The sequence below is a fragment of the Platalea leucorodia genome (genome assembly GCF_965183815.1).
Source record: "Platalea leucorodia genome assembly, chromosome: 2".
Classification (NCBI taxonomy): domain Eukaryota; kingdom Metazoa; phylum Chordata; class Aves; order Pelecaniformes; family Threskiornithidae; genus Platalea; species Platalea leucorodia.
The window spans coordinates 81,639,041-81,657,225 of record NC_138824.1 but is presented as its reverse complement, the minus strand read 5'-3'; positions in this window follow the sequence as shown (position 1 = coordinate 81,657,225).

Below are 18,185 nucleotides of genomic sequence, written 5' to 3'. Positions count from 1 at the left end.
GGTGAATGTCTTGACCTGCTCTCTTTTTTTCCCCAAGGTACCTAGTTAAAACTCTTGTCCTCACATGCAGTTTAGTATATATGCCTCTATTTGCTGGCTTAGCGGGTTACCCAGACAATTCTTTTCAGCCCACTTAAGACTTTTGTGCCCAACAGCTAATTAGTGTTTATCCTGTAGCTACAATATAGAAACTGCAGGCATTAAAACTAGTTGTGGAAGCTGACATACAAAAGAAATGGTGCTGATAGACATGCAAAGCACAATTATCTTTCCTTTGGTTGTGATAGACTAAAATAGGGGACCAGAATTCAAAAGTTTGTGTCATCACCATTTGAAGCTTTGCACTTTTCTAGAGAAAAAGAAGAACCACTATTTCCCCTCTTTCTCTTTTAATTAAATGAGAACAATAAGGGAACTACCTGCCTAATGGCAGAAAGTAAAACTTTCAACGGGAAATTGCTTTCTTCCTTTTATCATCGCATTGTGGGTAGAAACAGTCTTGCCTGGTGTAGGATGTAATAATCAGCAAAGAACAAGAAAATGCTGTTTCCTGGTAACTAGATATCACTAAGTATTGGTCAGTTTAGCCAGGACAAAGACTGCAACAATTACTAGTCAGCTGGACCTCAGAAAGCATATGTAATTCTGCTCCTGCAACAGAAAGCCCTTCCAGCAAAGGTATGAGAGCAAAGGAAAAATAAGAGACTTTAAAATATCAGAAGCAGAAATTGGACTACCAAGAGACTCTGATTTACATAAAACTGAAAAAATTTCGCCCATCTGGGTTTCATTGCAGTGCACAGTTTTGCAAATCTTACCATATATCTCACTCCAGGACTCTCCTTACGGTTCCCATACTAAAAATTGTTACACCCTGAAAAAAAGTCACTCAAAGTAACCCAGAGCTTTGTAGTTTTTGTATCACAATGACTTCTCACTATTTTTTTTCTTCCAAATTACAAAATATTTTTATGGGGGAATATCTGTTGGGGAAAAAAAAATCCAAACAGCCTTTTAAAAGAACTGACAAAATCCCTGTTGGATCTCTGGAAATACAATCTGAATATCAAGCTATTTCATTCCTTCCTTTCACAGTCATAACTTGCAAAAGACTCTGTTGACCAATTTCTGCCCTCAGTTAGAGCATTTAATTGTCAAATGTTAGCAAATCATGGCTCTGGTCTCCAAAGAGTTGATCATGAAAAATCTGAGATTTAAAATAAACAGTTGCAGGCTATTTTTATTTGCTGTGTGTATTTTTAACTGTTATTGTACATTTGGGTCGTGATTTCAAGATTTTCTCAGAATCTCCCTTAAAAAAAAAAAGAAAGCTAATATTTGTCTCTAATCACTTGTCTCCAAGGGCTTTGGCCTGAAGAATAAACAGCAAATATTGGAGGCCTTGATATGGAATAGAAGCAGCTGACAGCATTACAGTCACATCTGTCCAAACATATTATCTCTGCATTTTAAGACCTGTGATTCTATTGTCTTCAAATGCTGATCTGGTTCTTCCAAAGCTTGTTCTATCCTGCAAGTATAAAAACATACAAAGTTGATAAATGAGACATAAACTGAGAAAGCATAAAGTTTTGCCATAAGACCCCTATAGTTGTTCCTACCACGCAATAACTTCGCATGTTCTTCATGGTGTTTGCCACCCACTGCTCCCAAATTGCCTTCAATGTTCCCAACTTCTACATAGCTCCAGTCATCTCCCTTCCAGCTGTCTTCCAAATCCCCATTGCTTCCGTAGTCTGCTCTATAGCTTCCAATTTCTGTGATTGTTTCTAATGTTATCTCTGGATATTTTCTGAATCCTGAATATTTCAGCTGCTGCTTCTCTTTCAGATCCAAAGCTCTGTGATGTACTATTCAGCTGCTGTTGAAATCTTTTTGATCACTTAGCTCCACTTTTCTTTGTCAGCAGGTACAGCTCCTGCCGCTTCACCTACTTTATTCTGTAAAAAAGCTTCTTACATTTATTCTGAGGGAAGATGCTAAGCCAAACAGCTTTCATAAATTTCTCCTAATGTGCATCATAACACATCTTTCTCAGCTCTAATCATCATCTAACAAGTGGCACCTTATACAATGCATGATCAATGGAGAAAAAAGAAAGAATTTTCAAACTGCAAGTTATATAAACTTAACTGTTCACTGTATGCTTTGTTATCAGGACATTTTCACATCAATGGCCTAGACTGTTCTTAGCCCCCTACTTATCTCCATAGTGATGTAGATTCTTCTCTAACAGATTTTCTCTTAAACTGCCTTTAATCGAGCAAGAGAAAATGTCTTTTGGTGCTGAGAAACCTGGAAAACTTGCCACTATCTTTCCAGTCTGAGCTTTGATGGCTATGTTTCAACTGCAGTAAGCAATCATTTCATTATACTTGTAGTTATGACAGGTTACCAAACTTACATGTATATGTCACCTCATAATGCTGCAGTTTTCCCAGACAGCTTACAAAGTACCTTTTAGGATTCTCATATCTAAAAAGGTACCATCCGGGATATGTGGCTTGTCCTGAGCATGAATTTTCTGCCACATAACAGTAGCGAAAATGATCTACTGAAAGTATTTTTATAGGTACTGTAGGTATTGCTATGGAGGAAAGGGTCAGACTAGGTGATTTCTTAAGATCGTTTATAAATCTCATTTTCCGTAATGCTACTATTATTCTAGATTTTGTCACTGCCAGGAGTTTCTTATGGGTTTCACAATAATATAATGCTTCAACACTTAGCGGTTTTTCATACATCATCATACATCATGATGTCATCATACAGTCATGCATTTGTGCTCGTACGTCAACACTTCTCTTGGACTGTAAGTACTAGCATTTATGTCCATTATAGAAGTGCTTTGAAGACTGGGTAAGTTAAAACACCTTTTTTCATTTTTTCTTCTGTAGTAAATGATAAATTGACCTTGACTGACCCAGCAATGGGTTCTCATGGAGAAAAAAAAATTCTAAACCCTCAAGAACTGTCATGTATTAAAATCTTGTTGTCCAGCCAGCTTTGTTACACATTTGATTCCTTCTCAAGATGGGGTCTCAGCTCCTTAAGTTTCTGTTGCAGCTTATCTCTGTTAGGAAGCTCCAAGTTGAAGGAAGACATTTACTTAATAGGAAGCAGTCTGATTCCCTTTGTTTTGTCCTAAGAGTTTAGACTGGGGTCCTTCAATGTGGACTTCCCAGTGAATCATGAAACATTTTAATTTTTGCACAAAGATTTAGTTTAGGTAATTTCTCAACTTTTTCTAGGAAAACAATCATATGCTTGTTTAATTCCTTTCTTGTTTCAAAGCTTTTTAAAGTGTTTACAGAACTTCCAGTTTCTACAATACCTCTTATTTTAATTCTTTTCCACTGTTTTTTTTTTCCCTTTCTGCCCGCCTGAGCTCCGAAAGAACATTAGCTCATCAGCTTCATCCTTGAAAACTGCATCTCACCTCTAGTACCAGGGCTTTTACCTCTGATTCCTCCAGTTAGTCAACCACCAATTTTCAACATCACCTGTGTTACCACTTGCACAAATAAATAATGTCAAGACAGCAGACTAATCTTGGAATTATATATTTCCTTGTAAGTCTGTATATAAACAGGCTTGCTGTTACTTCACAGAACACAAGCTCTGGGGACTGCACTATTGGAGAAAGAAGTGTATCAGTGCCAAACAGGTGGAAAGAGCAGATCAATATATATCATCCATTCAGATATCAGAGGCAAAAGACCAAAACTGTCCAGGAAACCATTTTCTATCCCTTTAAAAATAGCCTATTTCAAGATAAGAGATCAAAGATTTCAGTTTCTTTTGCAAGACTAAAGCTGATGCATTCTGCTTCAGGCTAATTTAGAAGGTTTTAGCTTGTCTTTTATGCATCTTGTTTCTAAGTTTGGGCAGCCATAGGGCTCCAGCTTAGCCTGCAAGCCTGTCTGCTTATTCTCCACTCTAGTCTTCTACTAAATCAACACATCACCATGCCGTGTCTCAATTCTGTCAAATCACATTTTCCAAAAGAAAACCATTCTGCATGGACATTTTTGACTGGCAAAAGATAAGGAAAGAGAAGCAAACAAGAGAAGAAAAGAGATCACGATCTGAGACTGCAGTCTTTCATATCATACTTTCACAACCACAGGCATTTGCTTTTGGCTGTAGTCAGAGGCAGAATGTCAGATATCTCTGTCAGATTTGGCCTGACCCAGTATAGCCTTTGTCACGTTGTTATGTCCCTGTGTTCTGACAGCATAGAAATCCAGGGTGCCAAGTCAAACTAAAGAAAAGTCTCCCTGAAAGCAGAGAGCCCCTAGTCTATTTTGAAAGTCACAGGGTAGATTGCTGTGATGTCTGTGATGCTCCTCCTAACATTATTGTACTACTGCTACTTCAAAAGCAAGATGATGTATTCAGATTACATAGACTTTCCATCAACTTTGGGTAAAACTCACTAAGAGAAGCTTTTAGGAGCTGTCTTCTTGTTTCTCTGGCTGTGGTTATGCAGTGAGGCCCGAGAAGACTTCCTTGCTTCCACATCTGAGTGAATATTCCATGTCAGGGCAAGATCTGCAGGTGGACCATTAATTATCAACTACCTCTTGATAAAAAACCCAAGCACGCCGAAAGCAAGAGATCTGAAGTATATTCTAAAAACAAACCAGGACTGAAAGAGCGCCCATCTATTACTGAGTCAGAACTTCCCTTCCCCTTCCCGTTCCCACAGTATAATTGCTATAAATGCTGCTGGTTATTTAAGAAATGGGGATAGAATCTTCATATAACAACAGACAAAAATACAAAAAGATTAACAAATTAGAGCAGAAATAAAAATGAGAAAAATACTTTTTTCTGAATCTGAAATTATTAAGTATCCCCTACAACTTTACTATACTCATCAACAAAAATGATAGAGATACACCACATTCAAATTAAGTGATTTTCTTTGATATTCAAAAAAGTCCTCTATGGCAGCTTCTTTAAACCTTTTTGCAATATTTCTTGGGGGAAAAAAAAACCAACAGAAAATACTTTTTACCTATCTATGTATTCTTTCCAGTTGATAAGTATTTAGACTTATTATTGAAATGCTAACTAAGGATTTGGCAAAGAGTGCAAAAATATTTTTCCATAAATATCTTGAAGAATGCCAAATCAACCTCACCATAGTGTTATCATTTGAGACAGCTGTAAAAGATGTGTGTTTTACTCAAAACTGATGTGAAAAATATTTTCTTCACTAGGTAAAGACAGGCATGCAAATCAAGTTTCACTAACATCGGCACAACAAGTACCAAGAAATAAAAATTACATGAAACATGACAAGACTTGGTACCCCTAATCCACCATAAGTCACTCCACCTTCAGAATGTTTCTTCATGTTGCCTGTATTCGTATACAAATCAAACCAAATGAAAGCTACATCACTAATATTTGGTTCTTTTTGATTATTCCAGGCGGATTTCAATGATAGCTTCATTAGTTATGTTGAGGATTAGACGCACTGCGTTTTACTTTATTCTTACTCCAGAGAGAAATTACAGTGGCTTGTGTTTATTACCTTCATTCTTATTAAAAATAAATTCTTTCATCCCACATGATCAGGTACAGACTTCTCATGAAGTGGAAGGAAGGAGAGTGAGAGGTCAATATAGTAGCACTGACTGCTGTGATGCTTGCATTCCCAAGTTATGTAAAGTAGGAACTGCCATGGGCCCGCTGAGACTGCCAGTTGGACTGCTAACCTCCTTAGTGAAAGGGTCATTGACTTGTAAGGATGAAATATATGTAGAGAACATTCCTGTTTTAAAGTAGACCTACTTAAGCGTTGAATGCGATATCACAATTGCTATGAGGCATGGATTGTTTAAAAAAAATTAATATCTGATCAAAAAGAAATTATTAAAACAGACTTAAAAATACAGCAGCTATTCCCACATGGCTTGGCAGTTGTAAAACTGAGTACATTTGCTTCACACTCTAAAGGTTTCCTCCAAGATTAGAAGGAACTAGACACTTTCAAGTGCATATACGTAAGTTTGACTTTGCAAAAGCTGAAAGCATTGGTCATAGAGGTCCAAAAAGCATTTCTATATCAATGAGGTCTTGCAAAGACTTTTGATACTTTAACATGCTAAAAAATATGGAGCCTTTACCAGAAAAACAAACAAACAAGAGAGTTATAAAAAAAAAATGTATATGTATATGTATACAAACCTGCTTCAAACCATCCACACATTAATGTTCACTTCTATTATGAGGCTAAGCAGCGAGGAATAAATATTGAAGAAGTACAATGTCGGTGCATATTTCTTTCTGAAATCATCTGAAGACATTATACATTTCTCAGTAGTTTTGTTTCAACATAATAGTGTAATAATAACAGATCCTAAAAGTACTACACAGGTTTGTTTTCTGATCCTGTCTTGTATCCTGACTTCAAATTACTCAAGAAGCTCTCCTCTAATAGTCTATGAAGCATATCAATGAATAAAATTACTCATAAATAAAATACATAATAATGCACTAGTTGAGGAACTTTATGATTTGGAAGAAGGTTAAAGCTGTGTATGTGTGTATACTTGTTGCCTTGTATTCAAGGTCCATTTTCATCAAATCATTCTGCAGGGTTCATGCATTATTTATATCAAAAGATGACTCTGTATTTTAAAATCTTCTTTAAAATCTTTAAATCTTTTAAAAAAATCTTCAAATTTTTAATTTTTCCCTCTGCAAGTCCTATAAGCTTGTTTCCTGTTTCCTGCTCATCTTTAAAGAACCATCTCCCAAAGGAAAAGAAAAATAAGGTACGTATGTGGTGAAAAAGAAATGAACAAAAAACTCAGGCCATTTTTTGCCAAGATGAAATTCACAGTAACAGAGATCTCCTGGGTTCTTCAAGAAAAAAAAGAATAAAATATCCATGCTCTGCCCCTTTATCTATCTTGTTCCTATATTCCTCTTGAGTAGCTATGTTGGAACCTTCACAGATCTCCATAAATTCTATCATTATACCCATAGACACAATCTCAGCAGAGCTTTTGCCAGTGGATTCTCCAGTGCTAACAAAGGGGTAAGGTTTCTCTCTCGGTAGGAAAGGTGAAGTTAAATTATTTCTATGAGCAAATATTCTGTATCAGTAGCCTTGGCAATCTAGTGGCAATGACATAATGTAACATTTAGCTTCGTTAGAAAAGCAAAAAGGACATTTGCTGCTTAACACATACAATTGTATAGAACAGAAAGCTGTTGACAGTAGCATATATAGCCTGAATCCTCACCTCCTGCTCACCCAGACCTCTGTTTCCCCTGCTGTTTTGGTGGTACTGATGAATCTTGTATACCAGGGGACTGAGAAAGAAGGAAGGGGTCACAAGAGCAAGGGAATAGCTAAAAATAGGGTGGGGGAGAGAGAGATGGTTTCCTCCTCCTGCGTCTTGGCAGGCCTTCTGAAGTCTTTACAGCATTCTGACATCCCACTTATCCTCACCTAAATCTTTTCTGTCCATCACCCAACATGTTAACACCCCAAAAATTCCAAATTCCCATGGCCTGACCGGCTTTCCCAGACTCCAGAACACCACGGACATTTGCCAGCCTTCCCCTTATGCTTCCTTTTAGCACTCTAAACCCTTTCTACCAGCTCTCTCAAAACTACCTTTCACCTACTTGCTGTGAAAGAAACTGTGAGCCAGCCCTTGATCTGGCTTGCTATATGGAGGAATAAGACCTATTCTCAGTACAGTGCTATAAAATCCTTCTGTGCCACAGTTTGAAGAAGATCTTTATTTGGTGATAAAGTTCAGTTGCATCTGTTTAACCTGACATGTCTCTCTCTAGAACCCTGTTCACAGATTTACCACATCTGAAACACTGTAACATTTGAAAGTACTATTTTCAATAACTTTTCTTCTTTTCCCAGTGAAAACTCAACAAGATCTATATTTAGAACTACACAGAATGCATAATTTCAAATACTTAAATCATTAATCCAGTGCTGTTCAGCTAACTCTGAGGTGATGTGAACTCTCAATCCCCCTTTGAGATATCAATATTATCATCATCAGAAGATCTTAAGTTACTTCCAGCATTGTGTCTTGGAACCTGTTTTGATCATTGGTTAACTAAGACTTCTTAGCAATGGGTAGGAAGAGCTAAACTTCAATAAGCCCGGTCAAATCATGGCCACCATTACCACTAGGAAGAGGTAAAGGCAGAAGTCAGGGCTGTAATGGTTAAAAGGTCCTTTTGACTGGGAAAGGTCTATAGATGTGCCCTGTTGACTAAGGAGAAAAAAGGTGAGACAATGGAAACCCTGTTAAGGTTCATGTCAAGAATGTATATACTGTCTGTGAAGCTCAAGAAGAAATGAGTGGCAGGCTTGTTTAACCACAAAAATCTGCAAAAATCAGGAGGAGGAGGCATTTTTCAAACTGTCAGCAGAAGCCTACAAAAGACTTCTAATGCTACATGGAGTCTTCAGATCTATTGGAAAAAGCAAATGTACAGATACAGCAATCTTATATACCAGTGAATGAAACACATCCAAGAATTTTCCTTTGCACTGAGGCAAAGTAACATGTAATTAAGTAAAATCTCTTAGCTTCCAAATCAGTGTCTGCATGCAAACTGCCTACTGGTAATGACCCCCAGAATGATGATCTGCTGAATTACCCCCAAGAAGTATTTGGGGAAAGCACTAGCTGGAAGGGTCAAGCTCACACCAGGGCACAGATTAACAGTTTGTTAGCATAAAGGATCATGCTCTAAAGGTCGGCAGTACTCTCAGGCATGCTGAAATCTCATAGTATGGGCACAGTTATTCCAGGAAGTTCTTATGGAAACGATTTCTCCCCTGCTCTGTCCCCCCTCCAACTCCTCCCTACCCCCAGCCAAGCAAACTAGAAGAAGCTACTGGTGAAGTGGCTATTTTCAATTTGATTTTCACCAGAAAATGACTGAAAATATAAAGGTGGTAAGCAAGCTTAATGAAAATGAATGAGAAGAGTTCATTATTGTAAGGAGAGGAAGGAGTGGAATATTGGCTTGCTCATCAGACTCAGAGCGTTGTGGTCAACTGTACAAAGTTCAACTGGCAGCTGGTTACCTGCTGCATGCCTGAGGGATTGATAGTAGAGCTAATACTGTTTAATTTCTTTATTAATAACCTGAACAATAGGACAGAGGTGCACACTCAGGAAGTTAATGAACAATACCAAACTGGGGAGAGTGGTTGATATGCTGGAGGGCAGGTCTGCTACTCAGAGGAACCTCAACAGGCTGTAGAAATGGGCCAGTAGGAACCTCATGAACCATAAAAAAGCCAAATGGCCAGCAGCTGGAGAGCAATAAACCCAGGCACCAGTACATGCTGGGGACTGACCAGCTACAACACAGCTTTGCAGAAGAGGACCTGGGGTTCCTGGTGGACAGCAAGTTGAATATGAGCCAGGAATGTGCCTGTGGCAAAGGCAGCCAATGACATCCTGGGCTGCATTAGCAAGAATGTGGCCAGCAAGCCAAGGCAAGTGTTTCCCTCCTGCTCTGCTCAGCACTTCTGAGACCCCTTCTGGGGTGCTGTGCAGAGCTTTGAACTCCCCGGTACAAGACAGACACTGACATGCATCAGTGCATCTAGCAGAGAGCCACCAGGATGGTTAGAGGGACAGCACACGTGATGGAAGGGGAGAGGGTGAGAGAACTGGCCTGGTTCAGCCTGAAGAAGAGACCGAGGGATATTGCTGCTGTCTCCAGCCACCTCCTGGGAGGTTATAGAGATGGTGGAGCCAGACTCTTTTCAAAGGTGCACAATAATAGGATGAGAGGCAACGGATACAAGCTGGAATGTGGGGAATTCTAATTAGAGACAGGAAAACCTGCTTCATCTTGGGGTGGTCCAACACTGAAACAGGTTGCCCAGAAAGGCTGTGAAGTCTTCGTCCTTGGAGATATTAAAAACTCAAGACCCTGAGCAACTCAGTCTAATTGATCTACTTTGAAAAGGAGGCTGGACTAGATGACCCCCAAAAGTCCCATACATAATTCTATGGTTACAAACAAGTGCTGATTGCTTCTGAAGGCAATCAAGAGTTGGATCTGCTAGATACCGGAGAGAAACCATCCCTTTTGTTTCTCAGAAACTCTTTCCTCCGACAACTATTAGCCTGCCTGCAGTAGAAACTCATAATTTTTCCAAATTCTAAGTAGATTTCATATCAAACTGTAACATAAAAATAATTCCTTCAAGGTGGCAAAACCTCGGTATTCCTATATCCTGACTCCTCCTTACCTGTCAAAACATAACGGCAACAAAAGCAAAGCCATGACAAGCCTAACGTATAAGAGGCAAAATCACCTTTTCCAGCAGCCTGAAAATTAGAGGTCCTCATTTTCACCACTTGAAGTGGTTCTTGGTCTAAAAGCATCCAGAGGAGTTTCTCTGCTTAAGAGAGAAACCTTTTTGCCACTGTTTTACACTTCATTAGGAATCTTTTACCCATTTCCAATAGTTCTAACCACCTACACAGCATGGAAGGGTCTCTGCGCTGAGGACTTAGAATTGGTCCATTAAATTAGATTTTCTAGTTATAGAGTTAATGTTCTGCATATAAGACTTTGTCAGTGACAGGTGCTTCAGAATTACTGAAATAACGAGCACCTCTTAACACTAAACTACACTACTCCCAGGGCTACATTCGGGGTTGGGGGAGAACTCCTTAATATTTATTTGTTCCCTACAGGCTTGCCCAGTTTAAAAAAAATTCAGACACTTCTGTCCAGCAAACCAAAGGCCATTAGTAAGGGCAAAACAAACCTGCTGCTAAGGCTGGTCTGTTTTCTGTAGGTATAAAAATTCTGAATTTTACCCAGTGCTGACAATCTGCAGTAAGACTACAGATAAAAGGACTAATTTTCTTTCTCTAGACCTGAGTCTAATTGCTTGCGTACAACAAGATTTCACTTCCTGCCATCAGGTCTTACACAGTTCCAAAACCTAGTTTTAATTTGTCATTCTTTGTCCTGTTTTTAATGATCAGAACAAAAATAAACTATACATGGTTTTCTTCAGTGTAAGGTGACTCTATACTTTTCAGCCCTAGTACTCTTATTGTTTGGCTTAAACATTCTCGTAAAAGGGAGAACCTAACCTGTACTTGTAATTTAAGAGAGAACACATGGTTTGTTATTCCATGAAGAACCCACTGGAAGTACTAGGTTGGATATGGTCACAAGTACAACTGAGTAAACAGCACAGCCAGGCTTTAATTGCCTTGGGAAGATGAGGGCATTCTAACAGCCGCTCTAAAGATTTCGTATGCCTTCATATTCCCAACTATTCTTCACTTTCACAGTGTGTGTGTCTTTTCCTCCATTTTTATCATTTTCCCTTCACACAGTAGCCCGGTGCTCTGTACTCTGATCTGGATCTGATGACAGCTGCATGCATATTCCATTTCAGTAACACTCCGTAAGAGAGACAGAGAAGCAAGGCAATATGCAATCTTTTTTCATTAAATAAATAAATTGCAACCTGATGTAATGCTTTGGTAATATCTCAATTTTTCACAGTTTCAGAGCTAAATTCTTGACTGCAAGGTCTACGGGACAAGGCTACTGTTTTCCCCTTATCTATGTTACAAAAGTTGTACATTATGGACACTATATAAGACACAGCTATCATGACCTGAATTTCATTATTTTCTTCTGGAGTAACTATGGAATTTCATGCAAAAGGTTATGTGGTCTAGCTAAGCTCTTTAAATCACCCCTCCCCCTAGAATGAAAATCAAATGCAACAGTTCCACAAATGGACATGGACAGAACAATTATCTCATTAGGGAGAGTGCGCTGTGTTCTCGTGGGAAGGAAACACGCCTGTTTTCTTTGAGTGTTTCAGCTGAGGCTGGTACCTGCCTTGCCTTTCTGTAGGAGGAACTGGTCCCAGCTTTCTGTAGATCCTGAAGGAGGAGTGGAAGATCACTGCCACCACACAGCTTTATAAATCTGCTTGCTTTTCTTCAAGGTTTTTTTCCTTGAACAACAGAATAATCCTCAGGGCGCTGAAGAAGAGTTGTAGCTCCAAACAATATTACTTTATTTTTTCCCGATCTCCTTAAAACCAGGGGAAGGTGATGCATCCCTTCCCTTCCTTCTCCTACACAACCTGCTAACTCTGCCTCCAGTCACCAGACCACTCGGCAAAAGGGCACTGGGCAAAATATATAGAGAGAGAGACGTTGCCACTTGTCCCACCTCTATAGAGATGAAGTATACGAAGGATAGGCATGAGCTGTGAGATGTGAAAGAGGACCTACCAAGAAGGGAATGCAACTTTTATTTCTATTTTTACCCTTTGCAAAAACATTCTAGTATTATTAAATGAACATTCATAAGCCCTTCAAAAGCCTCTGGAATACATAGGAACAAAATATTATTGCTTTTTGTTATTTTGCAGGCAGGCCTAAGGCTCGTACCTGGAAGTAGCCTCAGATTAAGATAAAAATGTCAATCCAATTTTATTGCTGTGAATAGCTTAATTTAATTTCTTGGGAACATGGAGAAGTTCTTCAGTGGTTTACCAAAGGCAGTTTCAGGCACTGTATTGTCTTACCTATTTTTTATTTTAAGCAAATATTTAAATTTGATTTTTATGTATATAATTATACCGCAGTCAGATTAGAATGGCCCAATTACTTTTTATCTCATTGTCACCCTATGATGTTCTGGCACTGTGGTTTGTGAGACTGTAAAAGAAGCAGTATTTAGGATTCACATGATAAAACACTGGATCATCTCCAAGAGGATCCTTTTAGGCCCATTTCAAACCTACTGGCTTGTTATTCTTCAAAGGTCATTTCAGATTCAAGTAGTACTCAGTCCACATGATGTTTAACAAAAGAAGAGCAATATTAAAGTAATTCTGTTACCCAAGAAACACAGTGCAGAGACTGAGGAGGGAATGAAAAGGAAAAGGAAAGGAAAAGAGACTCTCTTAAAACACATGAAGAGAAAAAGGGAACCAAAAATGGAAAGAGAAACACTGCTGAAACCTCCATTCCTAGGTTTCAGTAAAAAAATATTATCTCTGATTCTCAACAACAACTTGCAGACCACTTGCTTGGATCACAATATAGCAGAAAGCCCTACACGACTAAGCCCTTTAAACTCGCCTATATTACTTATCTTCTCCAGTCACAGAGATTCAGCAGGTCAAATGCCTGTTCCTGAGAGCCTAAAGGGATCATTAAAAGCAAAATTTGTCAGCAAGCTTATTTATTGTAGCAAGTTAAAAAATAGCTACTTTGTGGCTCAAATTGTAAGATAAGCAGAAAAAAAAAATGCAAATTTTACCTACAACACATGATTTTTTTAATGGACTCAGTGAGACACAAATGCAGAATGCCCAGTGCTCCTCTGTGGAACCCAGATCTCTCCTTGGAGGTAACAACATGCTGATAAACATTTAGCTTGATTCTCTCACAAGTTTCCACATGTTTATTAATTTCAGATCCAACACATTACATTTCAGATCCAACAAATTGCAACTGAGCTCTGAAAAATAAATTACATTCTTTCCAGCTCTGTAATTCTGCTTCTGAAGCCCTCATCTGTGCCCTTATCGACACCCAAAATGTTTTCAGATGACCCAACCAGCTTTATGAACACTGATAATGTGAGAACACCACAAGTATTCCAGAGTGCTATTCATCTGGGGTAGTTTGTCCAAAGGACACATCCTATGGGACAGGAGTGAGGAAAATTACATGCAAACAGAACAAATTCATTTTGTAAATGAAGTCATTATGTATGGATGGAGCTGATATAATGTCCCTTTCACTATGCCAGAGATTCCTATTCAAGCATGCAGTGAAAAATAAAACTGCTGTCACAGGAGCAATTGTGGGACAAATATTGTCGTTATACCCAAAGTAAGTTCAAAATCATCAAAAACACAAGAAAAAATGAATCTGAATTTCACCACATGATGGCTCTGACCACTGTACTAAAAAAATATGAAGACAAGTCTGCTTTCTTCCCAGTCAGTGTTTCTAAACCTGAACTATTAGCAGAATCATTTAGAGAATTTGACCCTTATTCACAAATTGTTTAAAGATGGTGCAGACAATGAATTTACTACTTTTTGCAAATACTGAATCTTATACATACTGATGCATGCTTCTGCTTGGTTTTACTGTTAGAGCAAAGAAAGCATGTATACTTCCTTGAATTTCAAAAATCAGAAACCAAACCTTCACACCCTCCCATCTCCATAGAGAAATGTTTCTCTTCTGATTCTTTCTATTCTTCCAAGGAAAAAAGTATGAGGGGGTGGGAAGGAAAGATGTTGTCTGTCTTGCTCTTTCTGTGCTGTCTTTTTTTTTTTTTTTTTAATGCAATTAAATGTCATAATTACACCAAAGAAAAAACAAAAAGCCTCAGAATCTCAGGGGGGAGAGAGTGTGTGCTTTCAAAGGTCAGAATTAAACAATTTTCACAAAATAGTATTTTTAAGAGTGACATTTTAACAGCAGAAAAATTCAGCATAATGGAACTGACAGTTCTAAAAGATGAAATGGTGAAGGACATGGATTTGCCCCTAAAGCTCCTTTCTTGGCCAGGTGTGGAGCCACCTACTGAATTGGCTGCACTTCCCAGGCTCAGAGAGCAGTGCAGTCTCTCAGGGAATGCATGCTAAAATGGTTTTACTGTATAAATTCCTATCTGAGATGCTCTGCTGATGTATTAAATGATCACCCACAGCTTTTATAGCTGTACAGATTTTACAGTAGATTGAAAACTTTAATGAAAAAAGCATGAATCACACAAAACAATCTCAATCTATTTTCCCTCTAGGTGTTACAGGCAGTAATTCTTATTGACCTTTAATTTTTTTGAAATTATTAAATTAACAGCATTAATAAAATGTTAGTCATTAATGTCTCCCCATAATTCTGCACAGAATAACTAGCAATTCACCAACGCTACAGGCTTCTGTGATTTGATCCAGTCTCACAGACTTAATGGATGTGATTAAATTATTTTATGCAGAGTAAACATTTGCAGTGTTTCTCTTCTTGCTCCTGTCCCAACCTAAGCAAATAAACTGACTGCCAGCATCAGTCTCATGCTTCTCATGTGAAACCTATTGTGAACTTTCAAAGCCCAGTACTCTAAGAGAGAACCTGATGTACTTCTAAATAAATTCACAGATTAATTTGCTTAATAGTTTTGAACAATGAAGGTTATGGCCCCAGTCATTTGTCTGCAAAGTATTCTGTGGGAAACGAAATGTAACCAGAAGAAAATAATTCTCCCCTTTTTCTTTCCCATTGCTTAAAATGTCTCTCCAGAATAAAGTATTTTTCCCACATCCATTTTCACTACACAGATAGGTTTTCTTTCCTGGAATTTGAAGGGAATTTTCAGGAAATAAAATGACATCACTTATATGTCGTACTTTTGTAATAAAAGGTTGGCTTTCTAGAATGAGGAAATAACCCAGCACAACTGAATGTGGATTGGTTGCAGAACTACTTATTTAGTGTTGCTTTCCTTCACATGCATCTCATCTGGCATTGCTAAACCCCTGATGAGACATCAGTTTGGATGTATATGCACCAACTGAAAATTTCTTTCGAAGGATTATTAAAAGCCTTTACCTCTCAAGCCTTAAAAGCCTTCTAATTTGTTATGTTTAAATAAATTATTCAAGATCATACAATCAGCTGGTGGCAAAATCAGGAATGGACACCAACAGTATTCAGGGGTTTGGCTTCCTATCCTAGTATCTCAGATAACAAGCTCCTGCCATGTGCACACACTTGCTCTCTTCCCTTGTATGCCACTGCACAGCTTTAAAATAATTAACATTTGACCTGGTTGGAGAAAGCTGGATGGCAGGTTGTGAAAGAACCTGTTTCAGGACTACCTCTAGGTTATGAGAGATGCACTTTTAGAGTTTGGTATCTGCTCAGATCCAATTTTTGGCCAGAATATTTTGAACAAACTCCATTAACTGCTTCCAAGTCAGATGGTGGTAAAAGAAACACTTGCACTGTTACAAAATACGAGCACTTCCTCAGAGTTCTCAAGTAAAAATGTTTACACTTTGTAACTTGAAATTTGTCACGTAATTATTGCCACACAATGCACTGCAGAATAATACATTTTTTCTAAACCAGTTATTCAATTGAAATTTGAATTTCAAATGAATTTATGAAAACCAAATACCAAGATTTTCAGCAGCTTTTCAAACTTCAGATATGACTTAAAAGCAGATAGAGATTAAAGGTGAAGTCCCGCACTTCTGTAATCAATAGCAGAGTTTCCAAAGGGCCTGGGCTCTGTACATTCTGCTTCTGTTGATGCTGTAAAATGCAGATCCGACTTTTAGTAACATCGGTGAGATGGCGGGAACTTGCCTGCAGCTGCAGCAGGGGGATACACTGAGGTCAAAATTTTTCTTGCTGAGTGTTTCCAAAGGACAGCTGATTCTTACTCCCAGATCAACCACCAGAAAGACCTCATGAGAGTAATGACAAGCCTGAGGCCTGGTGCTAACGAGCCCTGTCCTAAATCTCTTGCTTCTTACAATGACTTTCTGTACACCTTCTCTTATATTAGGATATGAACAAATTTGCTGAAATAGGCCTGTCCTGCCTAATCAGGCTAGCAACCAGAGGATATGACAAGAGTAAGATCTTCTTTTTTGCAGGGTTATTTGTTTGAAGTGTTTTTTTTCTCATTAATTCAGTTCCCAGTTGGTGACCTTCAGCTGTTACGAAATACAGATGGTAGCAATAGTAACCAGGACAATTGCCTTTGCTAGCCAGGCAGTTTCAGCACTTTTGTATACAAGCAGTCTCTAGACTGTTCTCATTCAGGATGGCCCTCAAAATTATGGGTCAAGGGAGCTGATGCAAACTGTGGCATCCTCCTAATTAGGGGGCATTACGCGACTGTCTTGGTGACATCGGGGCTTCACAGTTTTCCTTGGCTACCTGGGACTTTGCAAATAGAATTTAGGATGTTGCTCTTGACTTAGAAATGCACTTAGGGCCATTTTTTTTTGGACCATCCATGTCTCTCCTTTTGCAATACCAGTCAATATTAGCAAAGGTGTTCAGGTTCTACATATTAAAAAAGGAGATTTTTTTCTCTCTCTGGAATTCACTCTCAAATGCCATTTTTAAAGTAGTTACTCCTATTATTTTGAACTTTTAGGGCATACCCTGAAGATGATGTTTCTCTGTGCTTTCATTTAAGCAGGAGTTAATTAAATTCTTTGGTTGTTTGGGTTTTTTCTTTCCTTGGGGATGAGAATATACTACCACTTTTATTCTCAGTTGTGTTCCTGATTTTCACACCAGTCAGAGAGCAGAGACTGGGGCACGCCACCCAAAGAATAGGGCTCTGAATAGCAGCCCCCAGGACGCAGTGGATGGAAATATTTTTCCAGTGCTAGATACATCTAAAGAACCGAACTAACCAAAGCAGCAAGGCTCCTCCATCTGAAAAGTCTGGACTTAGACAAATGCCCTCCACCTAATTGAGATGATATGGCTGAAGAGGAACATTCAGGGAAAGCAAGTGTGGTAGAGCTGGGAACAGTTGCGTTACGGAGCTGCTGATATTTGCACTAAATGAGGTTTGGTGAGCAAGGTATTACCAAGGCTGACAAGAAATGTTTCCATGAGCACGCTGGCAGTGAGTGGAGCAGGACAATACTGGACTGTGTCTCACAGAGAGGGAAAGCTATTGGTAGGTAATGGCTGGAAAGCCAAGAGTGCTCTTTTTTTGTCACAACTTCCACTAATGAAGACCTGTGATGAGGTGTTTAGCACAGCTAATGATGGGTGCCACTTCTGACTAAAATATTAAAGAATAGGCTGGAGAGTACTTACTGCATTTCTGCTGAAATGGGCCTTATGAACTTATGCCAGGGCACTTAAAAATAGGAGCTGAAATGCTGCTAGAAAAATGAGAACTGAAAGAGGTGAGGCACTGAAATCAGAGGATTACATTGATTTCTTGAAGTCAGTAGAAGTATTCAAGGGTTGCATCTAACTATGTTTAAGTCTGCATAACTTCAGGACTTAACCTCAAATATGTAATATAAGCTGAACACAGGGAGTAACACCTGTATAATGGCCTGTAACAACACAGAAAACTTTACACAT